At 45.8% G+C, this 13,158-nt stretch overlaps 1 protein-coding gene across 4 annotated transcripts in view; it reads left to right on the plus strand.

Annotated features, from left to right (window-relative positions):
• veph1 (ventricular zone expressed PH domain-containing 1) overlaps positions 1-13,158 on the plus strand; it is a 359,761-nt gene that overhangs the window by 241,199 nt on the left and 105,404 nt on the right. The gene's annotated exons all lie outside the window — the stretch shown is intronic.

Raw genomic sequence — 13,158 nt, forward strand, 5'->3', positions numbered from 1 at the left:
TTTTCTTCTATTATTCTGTACAAGTAAGTTCCTGATTTGCTATTTGTGATTTTTATCAATGACTTGGAGGAGGGGGCTGAAGGGTGGGTCAGTAAATTTGCTGATCGCAAATTTGACTATCGCAAGCACATCCAGCACAAGTATGCATAGTATCCCTGGAGTTGCCGTGACTCCTGCATCCTTGGTCACTCCCAGGTGCCTAGAGTTTTCGAGGGAGCAGAATGTCTGGAGGGATATTTGCTGGAGGATAAGGAGGATACCCGCTGAAACACTAGCTGATGACTCTGGTGCGCCGCATTCTCAATTGTGCTGAGGAGAGGTACAATAGGCTCAGAGTTCCAAAAGCTTTCGTATCAAGACGACTATTGGACTTCTGAAGATGCGATTAGATGCTTAGACCACTCGGGTGATGCAGAGAGTGTTTTCTTCATGATTGCAGTTTGCTGTGTCCTTCATAATCTTGACTGTGTAATGAGGGTGAACTGGAAAGGTTGAGAGCCCAATGGGAGATGAAAATGCAGAGGTCCAGAAAGCCCATGGGGCTGCTGAGCGATAATATGAGTATGCTCTATGAGTATGCTTAAGCCATGGAGGAAGGAATAAGTGGGCGATGTGTCCATGATACTTTAATAGCTGACAGGTTCCAGGAAGAGGAAAGTTACATGAGGTCATATGGACACATTTCCCCAAGCCCCCCGAGCCCTCAAAGCCACTCCCTATCATGCCAGGGCATAGTCAAACAATTGCTGAGAGAACGAGTCCTATGAACGAGTTCACATTTGCGCACTCTGGCATCACGGCATGATAGGTTATAATCTTAACCTTGGTGAGAACTGCCCTGCTAATGTGCTCACTCAGTGAACTAAGTCCATTTAGGAAGGACTGAAGGGTGGCACAGTGGTTAGCACTGCTGCTTCATAGCACCAGGGACTCGGGTTCAATTCCCGCCTTGGATGACTGTCTGTGTGGAGTTTGTACAGTCTCCCCATGTTTGCTTGGGTTTCCTCCGGGTGCTCTGGTTTCTTCCCACAGTTCAGAGACGTGCAGGTTAGGTGGATTGGCCATGGTAAAATTGCCCCTTAGTGTCCAAAGATGTATAGGTTGGGTGGGGGTTTTGGAGATAGAGCGGGGAACTGGACCTTTCAGAGAATCAGTGCAGAGATTATATGGATTCTATGGGCAGTGATGCGACATGAGGCTTGATGTTTTTTGACACCATCTAATGTTTCAAACACGTGACTGAGATGTGGGCCAGCCAAGGGATCTCATTCAAAAGTGCATGTCTTGTGTTCGGTCACTAACACTGTGGAGACCCAGATGCCACTATAATTTTATTACTGATGAGCTGCCCTCAACCATTGTTGTCCCTTGTGGTAGGAGGGTTATAAACCTCCATCATATACTCCTAATGAAGAGTTAAACACATCTCCTTGACAACACACAGGGCTCCTGACACAATTTGCACTGAGGTTGACATCACACAAATGTTCATCTCATGGGACATTATCACTGAGTGGGAGAATGTCAAACCCTCGGGATAAGAGGATCGCAAAGTACAAATTTACAAGGTCGTCAGTTGACCAAAACATTCACATATCCATCTAATGATTTCAAAAATATGCCATTGAATTACAGTGATAGCCCACCCATGAACCAGAAGTTACAGCAACATTGTTAAACTTTCCGAACCCTATCATTGCCACTGGGTGCAACCATAACATCTGCAGTTGTGATGACCTTGGCAGATGTCCTCTGGTGGTCCCAGCACTGGAAGGCCCCCGATTGACGAGGATCTCCTGCTCAAGAGCAAAAGCACCTTGGCCGCCTGAGCGGCTGGAGTGGAGACAGTCACAGGCAAAGGGGACTGTGAGTGGCTGCATACCCTTAGAAAAAAAGCCCCAGGGTGTTAAACTGAAGCTCATCCTCCTATGAATGCCAGAAGGTCCCAGACGGATTCCTGCAGGAGATGGAGCACCTGGAGGGGAAGTCAAGATGCCTCGTCCACTTGTCACCTAAATCCTGATGGTACCCACCAGGGTATGTGTTAATGGAATGTATGGCTGAGCATAAATCTGACTAAACCTGCCAGACCAAGGTCTCCATAGTGACCTCTAGGCCCTTGCATATCAGAGCCATGATGCCAGACTGACTCCTTCATTGTTCACTCTAGTTTGATGAGTGACTCTCGAACCTCAGCCTTATGTTCTGCCACCTGCTGTTGTGTTCTGCTAGTGAGCTGGCAGCCACTTCCAGAGGCCAATCATCTGACTGGGCGTGAGTGGATGAGTGCTCTACAGCAGCCCTTTAGCATGCTGGAGACCTGGGCTGACCCAGCCTCTGACTGCTGTGGCGACGTGTCAGTGAAGTGTTCTCCAGGGAGAGTCTCATTGTTGTGACACTGCAGCTGTTAAGTACCAGGCTGCCCAAATCCAAAAGGGAAACTTGGGACAAGCTTCCAAACAATGGTTTTAAATTTGTACATTCTGAAGAATTAGCTCAAGTCAAGTTAAGAAAATTCCGGACTACTTGTGGTGATTTAAGATATTAAAATTTTAAAAATATATACCATTTAAAGACACGAGAACATCTTTACACAGTTAATAGCACTTAGTAACATTTTCTAAAAGATAATGGATTAAATAAACTCAGAGCTAAACCCCCCTTTTGACGACAACAGTCCTTTCAGGATTTTCAGTCTATAAAAGTCCAGTAAAATTACCACACAAGGAAATCTCACACCAGCTTTCCTCTCTGAGGGTGGCAGCAAAATGGTGTCCACAAGTCTGGCTTCACCTCACTGTCTTGGTCAATATCTCACAGCCACCCACAATAGCCTTCAGGCTCACTTTAAATACATCTTTTTCCCTTTGATCTTCTGCACCATCATTTCTATAGTCTTTTGAAGTTCCTCTTCCCAGAGTTGATCAGCCTTTTTTTTATTACTTTATGGCTACTATATTTCCAAAGTAAACTTATATTTTGCCTCACGCATTTACAGTCTTCCAATTGTATATGTTCCCTTTGAAATCCAACAATCAACTTTGAAATCACTTCTCTTACCTGCCTAATATAAATTCCTTATCCAGCTACTTCCTTGTCCCCCGTTAATCACCATTTCAATGGCTTGCCTTCATACCTTCTTTATTGGTGCACTGACCTTTTGAAGTCTTAACTGTCTTCCATGTAATTAGACTAATCACAACCATACTCAAAACACACAAGCTTGTTATCTAGTAAATGACAATATGATGATATTGCAAAAATATTAAGAACTCTAATTTTCCGCACATAATCTAGTACTACACCTCACCGAGGTGTGTGTCTCTGCGCGGGTGAGAGTGCGGGTGAGAGCTGTAATGGTTTTCCATCCTTGATGTGCTTTGGGGGCTTGTACTGCTGCTGAGCTGCCTGGGTGGCCTCGATCTGCTGGTTCCCATTTTAGTGAATGAGCTTAAGCTATTTCAGAATACATGTGACTCACTGTGATTGTCAAGATTTGAAGAAGTGATGGAGCCTGTGATCCATACTAGTTTGCTGGGAGAGGCCAATCAATATCTCCTACCCCACAGGAGCCATCTCTGACCTAACCCAGCAAGCTTGTTTGCAGCCCCCTCGAATCCAGCGAAGGTGACGATCACTGCCGTCCCTCGCCCGGTCTGGGGCTGCTCATGTTAGCGAGTCTGTGATCAGAACGGATGGAGCAGAGGTTGGGTGCGATGCATGTCCCCTCTGTGCGGTGCACCCTCCCCAGAAGGGCTAGGGGCTAGAGTGGGAGCAAGATGATATGGTGGTGATGTGAAAGTCCCCATGAGAGAATGAATGTTGATATGTGTCCCCTGCTAATGGATTTGTGAGACACGTGAAGAGAGTAACTGAGTCAATTATGCCATGATGAATGTTTGATGCTGGAGAGAGATGAGAGATGACTTACCCTGGTGGAGCAGATAAGATCATTTATCCTTTTCCTGCACTGCGTGTCACTTTGGGCATGGATGTCAAACGCTCTGACCTCCTGGACAACAGCCGCCCAGGCCAGAGTCATATTATTAGAGTGATTCTTGGAGCCATCCCTAGGATAGATGCCTGTGCACCCGGACTCCAAGGATCATGGAGTGAGGGCCTGGTGGTGAAGCAAGGTGTTGCCTTCTTCTAGAGGCTGGTAGCCTTCTGCTTCTGGCTGGATGACATCTTTCATCATTTCCTGACGATAGGTGGGCTGGAGACAGTGATATGAGTGTGTTGCACTTTTTAATTGCGAAACCTGAGCCTTCGAATCCATCAGCTGACGGCAGGTGGGCAAATTAGCTCCTGACCCAACAGGTCATTCACAGACAAACTCACCTGTGCATAATTAATGAGGTTCAAGCACAGACTCCGGCGCAATTTCCTGCCATCCTGGCCGACGGGAACAGCGCTGCTGGAACCTCTCGCCAAACAATTAGACAAAAAAATTAGGAATTCCTCTACAAGAAGCAAGAAAAAAAAGTTTGCCTGTTTAGCCTTCTATGTCTTCTAGCTGGTCAATCATCAATCCATTCTTTCAATCAGAAAATATGTAGCAATTGGGGGGGGTGGTGGGGGAAGTGGTCTAAGAGAGGGAAAATTATATTAAAATTTTCAAACAGTTGTGAGTTTTTTATTAGTGCCTGTACTGTCAGTTATCCTTTCGTTTTCCTATATCCTAAGGTTTTACATTAGAGCATTGCAGTTAGTCCCTGATCAGAACTTTGTGATCATTTGGCTGTGAATGATATATGCCTGGACTCTGTTTATGTTTGATTAACTGCAAATGTCAAATAAACTTCTTGTGCTTCGGGAACTATGTATCACATCAAAACAAGCACCATATGACCTTTGACATCTATTGCAATTGGGTTTTGTGTTGTGGGAACAGATTCTTGCCAAGAACTAAATGTTTGCCTTGAAGCGATACGGTTTGAGCTCTTCATGAGCTTGAATGGAAAATGGGAAAAAGAAGAAGACATTTACCCCCTGAAACCTGTTTCATCATTCAGTGAGAACATGACTGCCCAGTGTCTTAATTCCATGGACCCATTTTTTACCATATTCTATGTCTGAATCTCCTCAAAACAGCAGATGTCAAGACAACAACTGTCTTAAATTATACAGAACTGCGACTAGGGGCTTTTCACAGTAACTTCATTTGAAGCCTACTCGTGACAATAAGCAATTTTCATTTTCATTTTTTCACTCATGACGCCTCCAAGGGAAGGTAAACAACAGAGCATCCAACAATTGGAAGGGCCTCAACCTCCGGCTCCAACGACCACAGAGTAAACTCTGCAACCCCCAGCCAGCTAGACAGTGGCACAGACGATGTTGGAACCAAGTAGCAGCCGTTCGTTGCTGACAGCACACCATACGGCCAAATACAAAGGTGAGCTTACTAAAATATCACATTTTCATAGCAGGACTGGCAGGTTTGTCGCAATGGCCTCCGGCATTGAGGACATTGCAACAAACTACACGGTGAAAGAAGATGAAAAAATTTGGAGATGAGCCCAATATTCATCGCCCTGCAAGAAACAAGATGGAACGACAATCACGGATTACCACAACCGCCGAATCGACAAAGAATGAATCAATGCCAAGGAATGGAAAAAATGAATAAAAAGATATCCAGATGCCAGAGCAACCTCAAAATCAACTGAGTTCACCAGCAGTGACAGAGCCTGACAATAGTGGGAATGAGATATGGAAGGGTTATAAGGCATCCAGACAACCTGCATCGGGGCCCTCCCAGTGGATCTCCCTGATCCTTGTCCCCTGGCAGCGCCCGGGGGCTACACTGGCCTCTGAGCCTCCGGCATGGGCATCACGTTTGGTCTCTATTTTTGGAGACCAGTAGTGATTCCCATCGGCATTACATCATGCCAGTGGGTGGGAACATCTGGCATTAAGCCAATTTGGAATGTTTAAAATGTATGGTAATTAGGCTCACACCCTCACAGGCGTGAACCTGATTACTGGGGGCGGTGGGGGGGAGGGGGGAGGGGAGGGGGAGGGGGGGGGAAGACTCATTCTGAGACCTCTCTGTCGCATATCCTGTTATGGCCCTCTCCCAGGAATTTCTGACCATAATGGGATTTGTGCCGGGGTGTAACAGGGCCGGAAAAGCGCCCCCTTGGTCACAGTCGACTCGTATTCTAGTTGCTTTGACTTGACTCCCTGCCAAATGTGACGAGTAACACTGTAATCATCAAACTGAAGAGCCACTTTGCCACACATGGCAAGTCTCCAAGACTCATGGCAGACAACACTCACCACTTCATCTCCAGTGAATTTCAAAATTTTGCACACACATAGGACATTGACCCCATCACCTGCAACCCTCCATACCCCAGTCCAATGGCCTGGCAGAATGGGCAATATGTTCAGCTAAACATCTTCTCGAGAAATGTGCGCGAGATCGCACAGATTACCATGCTGCATTCCTCAGCCTGCAAAATCTACCACAACAGGACCTGCCCTTGTCAGCACAACCAGTCTTTACCAGATGCACCAGGACCACAGTTCCTTCTGCTTAGACTCTGTTACAGCCCAAACCCAAAAACAATGTGAATGATACCCTCAGGCTATGCTGTTTAGGAAGAAAAACACACTACAGACCCGGCCCTCTAATATCTGGACAAAAGATCAGGATCTGGACCACGCATGGCCATGACCAATAGGCAGTGGTACACAACCATGCCCAACATCCAAACAGTTACATGGTAGCCTCAAGCAGTGCCCACTATGTACACAACCACCGTCACCTCCACTGGTATTGGAACCAGCATCAACAAATCCCACAGCACCCCAGTTATCCAGCCTATAATACAGGGCCCCTACACCAATGAACATGCAGACTCTATCAGAAGCCTAAGCAGCAAACCCTGCACCCAATCCCTGTACACTAATGGATTGCCTCAGGTCTTCCACACCAAGGACACCATTCTGAGAAAATCACAGCACAGCCAACCTGTATAACCACCCGCTCAGGGTGTGTGATCAAACCAAACACAACGTTCCAAAATTATATCACCAACTGGTCTATAACTGGCCTTCATATCTTATCGTTAAACAATAAAAAGCGTGGGGAAAAGGAGACAAGATGGGCCATGCACCAGCTGCAACAGTTTCATCCATGTCTCACCACATGTAAATAGTTATGTATTGTCAGCCTGTTCAATCTAGATGGTGTATAAGGATTAATTCGCATTTAGTGTCTGCACAAAATGTTACTCCTCAGTTCCACCGGTTGTCCCAACTTAAACTGGGAAAATGTATTCCAAATGGTCACGTGATGACGCAGCTACTTAAAGGGTCATGTGTCACGAGCGCAGGAGTTTGCAGGCAGAGCACAAGGACAAAGTAGCTGCTGAGCTCGTGAACAAAGTATTGTTTGTCACAAGTCCTTGTTGTCAATGTTTGGGAACTCGGCACTTCCACAGTGAGAAAATAAAGTGAACCTGTCTCAATAATATCTTTTTAAACAATCATGTCGCCGGAACACAAATCATAAACTCATTTTTCACTTCCAAACATGATAAGCACAGACAATTGTGTAAGGAAAATTTGGGTTCGTTAAACAACACTGTACTGGAATATTAAGTCAGGGAAGAAAGAGAATGCTGGAAGCTTATGGCTGGGAGTTAAGATGTTTTTGCCTTTGTGGAGACCCACAATGTACCTTGCTTCAAAATGGGGAAAAAGGAGTGATTTAATTTTTTCTTTATTCGCTCACGGGATGTGGATGTCTGACTGGGCCAGCATTTATTGCTCACCCATGAGGGCATTTAAGAGCCAACCACATTGCTGTGGGCCTGGAGTCACATGTCGGCCAGACCAGGTAAGGATGACAGATTTCTTTCCCTAAAGGATATTAGTGAACCAGGTGGGTTTTTAAGACAATCAACAATAGTTTCATGGTCATCATTCAACTTTTAATTCCAGATTTCTATTGAATTCAAATTCCACCATCTGCCCTGGTGGGATTTGAACCATAATTCCTTGAGAATTATCCTGGGTCTCTGGATTATTAGTCCAGTGACAATGCAACTATGCCACTGCCCCCCTTATTGATGAAGGAACTAAAGCATTGCATTTTGTTCTCACAGAAGAATTGGTTTGTCCAAGTGAGGAAACAAAGCAAATCTGGAAAAGCTTTCTACAAATCTAAACATTCTTATTGTCTAATAATAATAATAATAATCGCTTATTGTCACAAGTAGGCTTCAATGAAGTTACTGTGAAAAGCCCCTCGTCGCTACATTCCAGCGCCTGTTCGGGGAGGCTGGTACAAAATTGAACTCGCGCTGCTGGCCTTGTTCTGCATTGCAAGCCAGCTGTTTAGGCCACTGTGCTAAACCAGTATACAGACTGGTATGGAGCTGGGCTGCATTCTACATTGTTTCCAGTAAAGTACCATCAAATAAAAAAATACCCTTCTCAAAAAAATGTGCCTCTCCAGTCCATTTTGGATCATATTCTAACAACAGAAATGTGAAATCAACACAATTCATTTTTTTCATGGAAACTTCCATTGACTTTTGGGAAGCATTGACTCTATACTCAAATATGGACTCACTCAAGGGAAAATTATTAATATTGGCTCTTAAACTTGGATCAGCAAGGCATCATTACCAACCATCCAAAAAGTTACAATACATGCATTCATTCAACTTAAAAACTTATTTGAGCAGATTTGTGTTCCTGGGGGTCACGCCACATTGTTAAAAAATTATATGTTAAGAAATGCGGTCACATTTCAGGAGCAAGATTTCTGTGCTTGCCCAGACAAATGAACTTTACAAATTATATAAGAATACATTCTTAGAATAAAAAGATAAGTTGAGAGAATTGTTTTAAAAACAGTTGGCGACACACACCTTATTTAAAATATGCCATAAAAGCAACAAAAAAAAGAATTTGATACCAATTTGGAATGTGGGAAAACAGGGCAGTGAAGGGAGAAATAATTGTACATTTCAAACGTGGATCTTTAGTCAAAAGCCAGGTAGGAGATGATTGCACATAAGGTGGTTCCCACCATGGTCGTTGCCATTTGGACTTTTTAACCCGTTTCCCAGGGATTTTGGTCATCAAAACCAGTCCAACGTATGGGATAAGGAATTTGTCAGCGAAAATATATTGAAATCAATAAAGAAGGTTGGTGGTAAGAAGATTGCAGGAGGTTAATCCTTCGACGGAGCTAGTAAGAAACTCAGCAAGAGGGAAAGCAGTGGACTTGGCCTTGCGTGCGACTGCTCATAACTCAGTGGAAACGCTGACTGGGCTGACGGGGAAGGAGTCTGTAAAGCAGTTTGTGAAATATTTTTGAGGAGCAGGGCAGGCTGATGATGCAAACCCTTAAGCGGTCAATTGAGGCAGTACTTGGCCCGATTCGGGAGAAGTTGGAAAAAACGTTGGAGGCAGAGAAGGAACATGGAACGGCGCTGAAGGGTATGGAGGCAGCCTTGTCGCGGCATGGTGATCAAATCACCTCGTTGGAAGCGGAGATGTTGCAGGTGGGGGAGAGGAACAAGATCCTTGAGGGCAAAGGTGAATGACTTGGAGAACAGGTCGAGGAGACAGAACCTCAGAATTGTGGGGTTGACATAGACCCCCTATGTGGACCTTAAGCCGACTGAGTACTTCTCTCAGATGTTCATCAGCTTTTGGAGGGGTAGATGAGCGACTGTTCCCTCCAGAGTTCGATTGGGCCCACCGAGTACTCCTGCGGAAGCCTCGGGCGACAGAGCCACCGTGGGCAGAGTTTATTGGATTCCACAGATTCCAGGTGAAGGAGCAGGTTCTGCAATGGGTCAAAGTGAATCGGGACTCAAGGAGGGAATATCTAGTGTATGTCTGGGATTGAAGAGGAGGTAGTGGTCAGGATAACAGTATGGGGAATATATGGCCCAAAATCTTATCTACTCAAACACCTTCAAACAGAGCCAGGTGGAACAGACCGAGAAAAAAATAAATAAAAGGTATTATACATACAGAATCTCAAACAACTTTTCGAACATTGCAAATTAAATTACAAAGTTAAAAGACTAATGTTTTTACCAAGCAAAACATCACTTCTAACTCAATTCTCCACAGTCAAGGTTCAAGGTCCTTGTTTTCCCATCAGGTTATTGTCCTTCATAAAGTCCAATCTGCCCTCTGCGAGCCAAAGTACAGCGCCCAATCCTCATAGGTCACTCATAGACGGGCCGGGTAAAGCAGTCAAAACTTTACTTGCTTCTCATACAGGGCCGCCTTGACTTTATTAAAACACGTCCTCCTCTTTGCGAGTTCTGCTCCCAAGTCCTGGTACACCCGGATCTCAGCATCTTCCCACATGCACCGTTTTGTCTGCCTGGCCCATCTCATGATGCGTTCCTTATCTGGGAATCGATGCAGTTGTACCACCATTGCCCTCGGGGGCTCCGCCCCTGTGGCTTACGCATAAGCGCCTTGTGGGCCCGGTCCAACTCCAACGGTTTGGGGAACGCACCCTCCCCTATCAGCTTATCCAGCATCTTCCCCACATACGCACCAGCATCTGATCCTTCCTTCCCCTCTGGCAGACTAACGATCCGGATATTCTGTCTCCGAGAACGGTTCTCCAGGTCCTCCACTTTTTCCAGCAGTCGTTTCTGTTGGTCCTGTAGCATCCCGATCTCCGCTGCCATCGCGGTGGACTGCTCCTCTTGTTCTGCCGCCAGCTCCTCCAGCTTCTGGATCGCTTGCCCCTGGGTCATCAATCGCTCCTCCACACGGTCGATCACTACCCTAATCGAGTCCAGTCAAGAAGTTCACCAACTGGTCCATTGACCATTGAGCTGGCGAGGTCAGACCCTGCGTCGCTGCCATTGCCTCCTTTGAACTCCGGTCCTCACTTCCAACCAACTTTTGATTCCTCCTTTTTCGATTTTTCCCTGGGCGCAGCTCCATAAACTAGGGGTCACCTCCTTCTCTTCTCCCTTTTAAATTTTTATTTTTGAAAAATTCCTGTGGAAATCCAGCTTAAAAGCCACAAAGTGGGAGCTGCCAAATGCGTGTCCTTTCACTCCATGGCCTCCACCGGAAGTCCCGTAAGGACGTTTCTATGTCTCACTTTAGGGCCGGGCTGGGGGCTGACTCGGATAGTTCCTGTGCCCGGGCCTGCCGGAGGTAGCGACCTTTGTCTTTTACCTTTAGAAATTGGTTACTGTCGGGGGAGGGGATGGGGGGGAGGTTTATGGTTTGGGCTTGTTTTCTAGGGGTTTGTAAGTGGTACATTGTTTGTATGGATTTGTGATGCACTATCAATTACGATGAGATGAGAGTAGAGAGTAATCGAGGCTTTATTACGCAGAGATGTGGAGCCTCCCACAGCTGCTGTCGAAATGTCTGCAGCTCGGAGAGCCCACACATTTATACTCCACCTACTGGGCGGAGCCAGCAGGCAGGAATCTACCCCCGTACCTGTAGTAGAGGGGCCTTACCGTAATACTCTCATATGCAGTATACACAATGCAACAGTGATGACTACGACATTTTGTTTATTTAGTGTTTATAAAATGAAAACGAATAAAACATTTTCATTAAAAAATTCTAGGAAGCTTAGTGTTTTTTTAAGTATTGCTTTACCTAGGTTTGTGTTGTCAGTCAATCAATCATTTACACAGCTGATGTGGATATCGGGGACATTTAAGCAAGATGGCAGTAAGTAAAGAAGAAAAAACGTGCATTTTTATGGCACCTTTCAAGATCTCAGGATGCCCGAAAATGTGTTGCAGCAAACCAAGTATTTTTGAAATGTAGTTACTGTCGTAACCCATAAAACATGACAGCCAATTTGTGACAGCAAGCTCTCATAATGTGCTGATGGCTAGCTAACATGTTTTGATGCTGGGTAAGGGATGAAAGGTCACTGGGGTCGGAGGGTGTGGGGGAAGGGGGCAAGTTCCCTGCTCCTCTTCAAAATATTGCCATGGGATCTTTTACAGACCTCTGAAAGAGCAGTCAACAGGCACGATTTATCGGGACAAAAAGAGTCTCATTTCGGGCAGGTGTAGCAGGATGTTCCGTCAAGGCCACACTTAAATAATTTCCTGCACCAGTGCAGGAAGATGACTCGCGGATCGGGGCTCCATTTGTAAATGCTGTCCTGATCTTTCTACCCCCCAAGTTACCCCACCGCACTCCCTGGAACATCCCACTGCACCCAACCTACCTCTTGCAGGTTCCTCAAGCTCCCATTCCTTCACCCCACCTCTTACGGCCAAGACACCCACCCCGGGCCCGATCCCTGGCATGGGCAAACTGGCACCTGGGCACCTTGGAACTGCTAGTCTGGCACCCTGGCCATGCCCCTGCCAGCCTGGTAGTGGCACCTGGGCATGGTGACACTGTCAGGGTGACAGGCTAGCAGTGCCAAAGTGCCCAGATACCAGTGGGAGTACAATGGTACCACCCTGCCCAGTACCCGACCACCCGGGGTTCTCTAATGACCTGGGAGATCCTCCCAGGTGCCATTAAACCCAGTCCACGTTTGTGGAAATCAGTGCTAAACGGCACCCTGAAGAGGTCTCCAGGCATGGCTGTTAGTTCCTGGGCCACGTGAAAATACGGCGCAGAGCTCTCCCAAGCCTAATGGCTCGTTTCCATATATTAATCCAGATCACGACGTCTCGCAAGATTTGTTAAATCTCGCAAGATATTTTGAGCGTCATGACTCCCGTGAGCGGCCTCTTGCGAGATTCAAAGGCATGGCCGTGTCACCAAGTCAGGCTTTACGAGGCCACTAAATCACACCCAATATCTCATTCAGAAAATGGCACTCTCAGCAGTGCATCATTCCTTCAGTACAGCACTTAATTCTCTGCCTGGATTATGTACCAAAGTCCCTGGAGATGGATTTGATTCCAGAAACTTCTGACTCAATTACAATGAGGCAATTCTAATCTATATAATCTTGAGCAGGTTTACAAAATGGATTTATCAAAGTATTATGACCAGCTAGTTTGTAATCATTGGCATGGATTCTATAGTGGAACAAATGACTGATTCACAGGACCTTTTCTTTTGTTTCAAGGGAACTAATGATGTTTCAGATCCCTGTGAGAAATGAATCTGAGGGACTGTAGAACTGAATTAACAGCAATATGGAAACACTTAGGG

The sequence above is a fragment of the Scyliorhinus canicula genome, chromosome 13 (assembly GCF_902713615.1).
Source record: "Scyliorhinus canicula chromosome 13, sScyCan1.1, whole genome shotgun sequence".
Classification (NCBI taxonomy): domain Eukaryota; kingdom Metazoa; phylum Chordata; class Chondrichthyes; order Carcharhiniformes; family Scyliorhinidae; genus Scyliorhinus; species Scyliorhinus canicula.